This window comes from Amblyomma mixtum, chromosome 8, assembly GCF_055824585.1.
Source record: "Amblyomma mixtum isolate Tamu chromosome 8, ASM5582458v1, whole genome shotgun sequence".
Lineage (NCBI taxonomy): Eukaryota > Metazoa > Arthropoda > Arachnida > Ixodida > Ixodidae > Amblyomma > Amblyomma mixtum.
The window spans coordinates 72,002,968-72,011,932 of NC_143019.1; positions in this window are offsets into that span (position 1 = coordinate 72,002,968).

The following is an 8,965-nucleotide window of genomic DNA, read 5'->3' on the forward strand; positions in this document are numbered from 1 at the left end:
TTACTCAGCAAAACTGGGAGGACATATGCAACCGCATGGATCGCAATATGGGAGTCTCTAAGACTTGGAACTTGCTCCGTCATCTACTTTACCCTGCAGGTAGCAGAACCACCCAGAGGCAGAACCTGCAAAAGCTTGTGCATGCATACGCAGGCACACCAGAGGACCTTTTCCTTGAACTTAAAGACAGATATATTGGCAATGCTCCTATCCAAGCCTTCCCAGATTATGCTGGTCCGGAAAACACGCAGCTCGACTCCCCGATTACTGTGGATGAGGTTAGGGCAGAGATTGCCAGGCTAAACTGTAAATCCGCCTCTGGCCAAGATGCAGTATCCAACAAGATCCTCCGCAACCTAGATGAACAGTCGCTACAATCATTTACTGAATATATGCAAAAATGCTGGTCGGAGGGCTCAATCCCACAAATATGCAAAACGGCAGAGATTCTCATTCCAAAACCCGGGAAGGCACTCAGCCTTGAGAACCTCAGGCCAATTTCGCTCACGTCTTGTGTAGGTAAGCTCATGGAGCACGGAGTTCATACCCGCCTCAACCGGTTTATGGAGGAGAACGAGCTGTACCCCCCAACCATGATTGGCTTTCGACCAAAACTTTCTACGCAGGATGTAATGCTTCAGCTCAGACATCAGATTATTGAGGCAAAAACGCGGGACACCAGAATAATTCTTGGACTCGACCTGGACAAGGCCTTTGACAATGTCAGACATGATGCGATCTTGGAGAACCTTCATGAACTCGGGGTGGGAGCCCGCACCTTCAACTATATCCGCGACTTTCTCTCAGGTAGAAAGGCGCATTTTCAAGAAGGAGGTCTCCACTCGCGTGACTTCCCCCTCGGCAACAAGGGATCGGTCCTGTCACCCTTTCTCTTCAACGTTGCAATGTTGAAACTTCCACACCAATTAGCGGAGATCCCGCAACTCCACCACAGCCTCTATGCTGACGATATCACCTTGTGGACCGCCGAGGGCAGTGATGCCGAAATCGAAGAGAGACTCCAGCGTGCCATCGATATCGTGGGGAGCTATGTAGACCCCAGGGGGCTGCGGTGCTCTCCAGCCAAATCTGAATTTTTCATATTCCGCAAAATCAGATCCCTTGCGCAACCCCCACGGGCCATCGAACTCAGTATTCGCGGAGTCCCCATTCCTCGAGTACCCAAAATTAAAATCTTGGGCCTTATTCTACAAGAACACGGCTTCAATGGTGACGTAATTCAGGAGCTTCAGGGAACCTCGCAGCAAATTATGCGACTCATTCGCCGCATTAGTAACCGCCACTCGGGCTTGAGGGAAAGCAATACTCTCCGTTTAGTACAAGCCTTTGTGATCAGCCGCATCGCTTACGTGTGCCCTTACCTACATCTCAAGTCGGCTGAAAAAGAGAAAGTGGAAGCCATAATCAGAAAATGCGTCAAACAGGCAGTTGGGCTACCCATGCACACAGCGACTGAGAAAGTGTTAGGTCTCGGTCTTCATAACACCCTAAGTGAGATTATTGAAGCGGTAACCGTCTCGCAGTACGAACGACTAACGGCCACACCAACTGGCAGACACATTCTGTCCACACTCGGCATAACATACGAACGACAAGGCGGACCAACAACTGACCTTCCGAAACATATACGCCAGCTTCTGGTCATTCCTCCACTACCTCGGAACATGCACCCCGATTTCCACGCTGAACGTCGTGCAGAGGGAGCCAAATCATTAGGCAAACGCTTCCTTAATGATACCTCTGTGGTATATGTTGATGCAGCAGATTCTTCGGCTGACAAGATGGTAGCTGTGGTCACCACGGAATGTGGTACACTCATAACTGGGGGCACTATACGCACTCAGCACACACATGTTGGAGAAGAAACAGCCATTGCTCTAGCCATTGCGGGATCCTCGGCAGAAACCATTGTCAGCGACTCAAAATTGGCAATACGTAACTACACGTTTGGAAGAATCTCTCCACAAGCAGCACGGATTCTGCTAAATTATCAGCCCACGCGGCTCATTCGCCTAATCTGGACGCCTGCTCATGCCTCCCTTGCTGGTAATGAGGCGGCTCATAACCTAGCTCGAGAACTATGCCGCCGAGCTGGGTCGTGCAGTCCACCCGCCCTATACTCCGGCAAGGACAGGTTGTTTTCTCACAGAGAAATCCTGCAGCACTACAGGCTTGCAAGTCTCAGATTTCCCCCAGCAGATAAAACGCTTTCCAAGCAACAGGCCAAAGCCTGGCGTAAACTTCAAACTAAAACCTATCCAAATCCCCAATTGTGTAGCTTCTATTCGGATGGACTCTACTCAGACAAATGCAAAAATTATGATGCGAAAGCCGATCTAAATCATATGATCTGGAACTGCCCGCAGTCCCTACCCGCGAGTCGCTTCATTACCGACTCTGATCATTGGGAGGCTCTATTGCTCAGCCCCGACCCTGGGACACAGATCAAGCTCCTCCAGCTGGCTGAAGACGCCGCCGCTGCCCAAGGGATAGCGGCCGCCGTTTAAGCGGGGGGCGACTTCGGGTCGCTCCTCTATATCCGCTGGAAACAAAGTTCCACCACCACCTGAGGATCTTTAAGGTGCACTGACATCGCACAGCACACTGGTGGCGTCGGGGAGAATCTGTTCTCGCTTCGGCGAGCGCGGCTTCGGCCGCTTATCTGTTTTTTCAGCAGCGTACGCTCCGGCGGACGCAGTTGTTGCTGCGGCGCGCGTCTTTTCTTTCCTTTTTCTCTTTCCTCTGGTCTTTTAACTCTCCTGTATTTGCACGTGGCAGCGGTGGTGGCTTGTCTCGAGCCAGTAGGCAGGCCCGTGGTATTTCCTTTTCATCCTCAGTCACAACAACAGCACAGCACACGGGCGCCTTCTGCGTTTCGCCTCCATCTAAACGCGGCCTTCGCGGTCGCGATATCGGGTTCGAACCCGGGTACTCTGTCTCAGTAGACGAGCGCCTTAAAGGAGCACTGAAGAGGAATCTGAACTCGTATTTTTACCGTTGGAACTCGATCTACACGTTCCGAGCGTTCTTGGAAACAGAATTATTGCCCTGTGCGGCCGATTTCCCTAATTTAAATCGGATTAACGTCCGGCTCCCGCCTTTTTTTAATTCCCCGCGAACGGTGGGAGGAGTGGACCAACCTTTCAGCCAGACCCGTGGCGGCTTGCCGCTCTGCCATCGGCGGAGTGATACGTAGTGAAAGCAGAGTCCACGAGTATTTTTATTTCCGTGGGCTTCTATGTAGCCTCTGACCAGATCTATTTATTCACGGAAACCTAAAAGAAACAAAATAAAAACAAAAGCAAAGTCGCCACGCGACTGCGTGAAAGGCACTCCGTGCGTTGGTCGACCCCTCCCACCGTATGCGGAGAATTCAAAAAAAAAGGTGGGAGCCGGATGTTAATTCGATTTAATCAGGGAAATCGGCCACACAGGGCAATAAATCGAGGTATCTAAAAATGCTCGGAACGTGTAGATTGAGTTCCCGCGGCAAATGGACGAGTTCAGATTCCTCTTCAGTGCACCTTTAACCACGGAGCCACTGCGGCGCATTATTCGTTCGATATTGGTAACGCTCGATGCTCATACGCTGCCTCAACGTTTTGCTCTTTTCAAGCGAAAAGCTTCGCTAGGCTAGTCAACGCCGCGCTTCGCGGGAGCCGGAGGCCAGATTTGCCACTTCTGCGCATGCGCGAAACCGAGCGACGTCACGCACGGCGCAGGTGGCCGCCGCTGACTCCGTCGCCTGACCTTTCGCCGCCGCCGCGCGCTACTGCGCATGTGCGTCGCCGCTTCTCCTCCTCGCCACCGTTTGACCTTTCGCCGCAGCCGTGCGCAGTGCGCATTTGAAAGGAGGGGTATGTAAGGCGCGCTTGCCCATAGAACAGGCGCGGGGAGGTGGTGACGAAGCGCGGCTACGGCCGCTTATCTGTTTTTTCAGCTATAGCGTCCGCTTCGGCGGACGCGGTTGTTGCTGCGACGCGCGTCTTTTCTCTCCTTTTATGCGAAGCATATTAACGTAGGTTTCGGGCCTTCGCGCGACGCCCGGCGGTGGCCACCATTGACCTTCAAGTAGGTCACGTGATGACGTCACACCGGCTGCAGATGGGGCCTCATATCGCGCCGTCGGACGTCGCCCGGCGGAGGCCTCCACGCTTCGGTTCGCGCCGTCGCGCGCGACGCGGCGGCGGCGCCACCATCGCTGCATCACGTGATATGTGACGTCACGCCAGGGATGAGGCGGCGCGCGCACGCCGTCGCGTCAGTCTCTGTGCCCCCAACCGCGCCAGCGTCTTTGCGCCGTGCGTGTATGCGGTCAAGATGCCTCCAAACGCTAAGGACATGCTTCGCATCCACTGGGCCTAACCTTGATAAGCCTCCAATTTTTTTCTCTTTCCTCTGATCTTTTAACTCTCCTCTATCTGCACGTGGCAGCGGTGGTGGCTCGGCTGGAGCCAGTTGGCGGGCCCGTTCGCTTTCCTTTTCATTCTTCTCTCAGTCGCAACACATAGGACAGGCGCGTGCGATCGCGGCTTCGGCCGCTTATCTGTTTTTTCAGCAGCGTCCGCTTCGGCGGACGCGGTTGTTACTGCGACGCGCGTCTTTTCTTTTTCTCTTTCCTCTAATCTTTTAATTCTCCTCTTTCTGCACGCGGCAGCGGTGGCGGCTCGGCTCGAGCCAGTAGGCAGGCCCGTGCAATTTCCTTTTCATCCTTCTCCCAGTCAAACAACAACAACAGAACAGGCGCATGGAGGAGGTGGTGACGAAGCGCGGCTATAGCACTATAGCGCGGCTACGGCCGCTTATCTGTTTTTTCAGCCAGGGACCGCGACGCGCGTCTTTTTTCTTTTTCTCTTTCCTCTGATCTTTTAACTCTCCTCTATCTGCACGTGGCAGCAGTGGTGGCTCGGCTGGAGCCAGTTGGCAGGCCCGTGCAATTTCCTTTTCATCCTTCTCTCAGTCGCACCAACAACAACACAACAGGCGCAGACACTCGCTATGGAAGGAGAACAGTAAGACGGGGCAGAAACACCGATCCAGAAATGGTAGCTTGGGAGTTGGCTGAAAAAATTCAGGGGACACTTTGGCTCTCTAAAGGGCTGCAAGGCGAAAGTATTTCCTGGCGCACTGTTTGTTTTTATTTACAGTTTATTTTTCCATATTTTTGTTTTTTCTTAGTTTTTATTTTTGCTCCTTTTATTTTTATTGTTTTTATTTTTATTTTAATATCTTCTATTTATTTTGTTTGTTTTTTGTTTGTTATATTTCTTATTTTTCCTTTTCTTGACTTTATTCCTTTTATTTTATTTATGAAACCCATGCATTCACTAGATGCGCCTTTATTCATGCTCGAACCTTGAGCCTTCGTGGTAGTGTCTCCACTTCAAATGCCAAAGGTCCTGATTCCCACCCTCGGCGCAGTTTCTTTTTAAACAGTGACGCCGAAAGGCGGACAAATCTGCCGACGCGTCTGTCGACACCGCTGCCGACGCGTCTGCTAAAGACAGTATGAGGCATTAAAGGCTTTCGCCTTAAAAGCAGCGAGAGCTTTTCACTATATCCAGGCTTAATCTTAGCTAAGCCGCAGCCATTTTTTTACGTTGCGTTTTCTGACTGGAGGTATATATATATATACAGTATTGTGCATCTTTATGTGAAGACTTGAAAATGTTCTCGCCTGAACCGCTGGCTCGTTTGCACTGAAACTGCGCACAGAGCTTACGTGTTCTGATAACTTTTGTCCCGTAGCAAGTTTAACAACTGCGTGGTTCAGCCGCGCAAGATGCAAACCCCCAACCATCTGCGCCGAGAACGATCAACCGAAAGCCAGCAGCGCTGACGCCACTTATAATCTGCAGCGGAAAGCGCCACAACGCGATAGGCGCCAAGCCGAGCGTTGCTAGATGCACGGGTCCTTTGATGGCGCCACCGCCGCCCTTCACGGAAACCCTGTGGTGGCGGCTCTCGGTTCCGCAGAAAAGAGAGCCTCATACCCCCAAACGAAGGGACCTCCCTAGTAGCACAGATTGCTGCTGGAACATTGCAGCAATATTACCTTTTTAGGTTGCATTAGTGTCCTCCTTTGGCAATATCAAGAGAACATACGTAAAAAACGCTGCTGCAACATTTTCCGAGATGTTGTGTCCACATATGTACAACATTGCTGCAACATTGCCACAATGTTTTGTAACATTAATGTAACATTCTTGAAAAGTTCAACAACCCTGCACAAGCATGCAGGCCTGGCAATTGGTAAGCTTCACAACACATCATAACTCTTTGCAAGGACCAACGAGAGCGACCGACACTTCAACTCCACAAGGCAATACAATTAACATGCAACTCATGCACTCACCTCCAAGCGGATAAGAGTGAAGCTTATATAGCCGTCCTTGAAGGGTGTCCCAAGGGTGACAGTGGCGAATAGGTAATAAACAAAGCTCTGCGACATATTAATGCAGCTGTGCATGCAATCTATGGCAGGCGCAACAGAAATTGCAAAGTACTGCTAGTTGAAAAAAAAAAGTTTACTGTAGCAACAGTCGGAAAAGTTCTGGAACCCTGTGCTTGAAATATATTTGTAATGTTGATTTGTTATGATTCAAACATTATAACAATGTTCACCAGGCTGCATTGCCTCAATGTTGCTCCTCGATGTTGTTCCAACGATGGCAGATAGTATGTTATCCTAACGAATTTCTGAGCATGTGGCTGCAATGTTCGCAGATAGAGTCATCCTAACCTACTTATGGACACGATGCTGCAATGTTGGAGTATATGGCACAACATAATAAAACATTGGCTACATTGCCATAACGTCCTGGCGACATTTTGTGCTACTAGGGCTAGGTTCCTCAATCTCGGTGCAGGCGCTAACGGGTTTGCATCATGCGCGGCTGAACCATGTAAGTACCGTTGTCAAACTTACCACGAGACAAAAGTCACCGCAACACTCAACCTCTGTGCGCAGTTTCATCGCAAACAACCAGCGGATGAAGCAGGAAAATTTTTACAAGTCTTCATGATAAAGATGCGCAGCACTGTATATATAAACAACGGCGACTCAATTTCGAAGAACCCGCGAGCCGCGCAACCCCGACACCCCTCCGCAGCCGACCTCCCGTGAATGTGGACTCGCCTGCCCCTGTGTTTACAGAAACTGCGCCCCGCCACCGCGGACCTGCGTGCTTGGGCCCTTAAAATTGCTACATATGTATATACCTGGTGTTTCAGCGAACACTTTCAAAAATTTTCATAAGTGCGCTTTTTGGGGTAAAAATATCCCTCTTGCGGAGTAGCATTACCTGTGTTCGCGTACACCAGAAAACCGTGAATCGTCTTAATTAAGTTTTTAACTCGTAAAGTTAGACGCCTAGTTGCAATTGGAAATTTTGTAGCTGGTCGTTAGTTATAGCCATATCAGGTTTTAGAACTTCGAAAACGCGATTAAACTTGGCGCTGTGGCTCGACAAAATTGGGCTTTTTCGACTAGATACATGCACTGGAGTGGTTGCTTTGCCTGCATGCTTTCGAAAGCGCATGTATTTCGCACGATGCAGTCAAATTTTCTCGAGCCATAGCGCCGAGGGTAATCGTGTTTTCGAAATTCTAAAAATTGATATAGGTAATACTAACGACCGACTACAAATCTCTAAGTGAAACCAGTTGCCTCTGATATTTAAAAAAATTAGTTGGCGTCTGCTACCGCTGGCATTACTATGGCACAAAAGCCATATGTTCACCTCAAAAAGCCTATTGTTAATTTTTTTTATTCTTCCCTGAAACACGTGGTATGTATTCTATTTCACTATATACTTCACTCATCAAAAGTTGTGTCCGGCGATGTGGCGGTCATCGTACGAAAAACGAAAAATCTTCGTCCATATAGTAATGTTTTAGACCTCAATATTCATTACACATAACCACCTAAGTAATTTGACGCTTAATGACCTCATCTGCCGCTACGCCACGCGGTAGATGGGGGGGCACTCTCATCACGGCGGCCACCATACTAGGGAAAGAAACCGAGATAGCGGAGGAAGCCGCGATAGCGATCGCTTGCGCTGGCACCAAAGCTAGATACATTATTAGCGACAGTAAAACTGCAATCCAAAATTTCAGTAGAGGTAGGGTAAACCTCCTCACCACCAAAATTTTAACGCAAGGAGCGATTGATAGGACGATCAACATCATCTGGACCCCGGCGCACGAATCTGTCAGCGGTAACAGTGCAGCTCGAGATTTCTACCTCCGAGCTGTACAGGATGGGTCGGCTCAGGCCGAACATGATAGATAAGGGCGATTAATCTCGTATCAAGAGATTACAGAACACTACAGGCAATGCCGGAGGTGTTTTCCCCCACCAAACACGGCGTTAAATAGGAATCAGGCGGCGGCGTGGAGACGCCTGCAGACTGGAGTATACCCAAACCCAGTACTAAATAAACATATCCGATCGGACTGCGGGGACGATAAATGTAAAAAGTGTGGGGCGAGAAGAACCCTCGACCATATAATTTGGGAGTGCCCTTACTCCCCAGGCAGGGCGCAAAACATTAGCAGTAGGGAAGCCTGGGAAACCTTGTTGCGGAGCTCGGACCCTGAGCTCCAACTCACCGCCGTCCAACTGGCAGAAGTGGCCGCCGGCGAAACCAACCCAGGCGGTGTGGTCCATATCTGTTGGACAATAAAAGTTTTCAACAACAACAACAACACGTGCTACCATGCAATTCGCAGGAACCGCAGCGTTCACGCTGCTCGTGTCGTTCGCATTAGGCTAGTAATACGAATGCTCAGATAGGTTGAGCGTTCATCACTGCAAACTAGTCCAGCGGAGGGTAGTCAGAATGTGGCGGTGCGGAGAGGTTGTTGCGCGCGGTTATTGCGACGCGCGTCTGTTCTTTCACTCTTTTCTCTTATGTCTGAATTCTCATCTGTCTGCAGG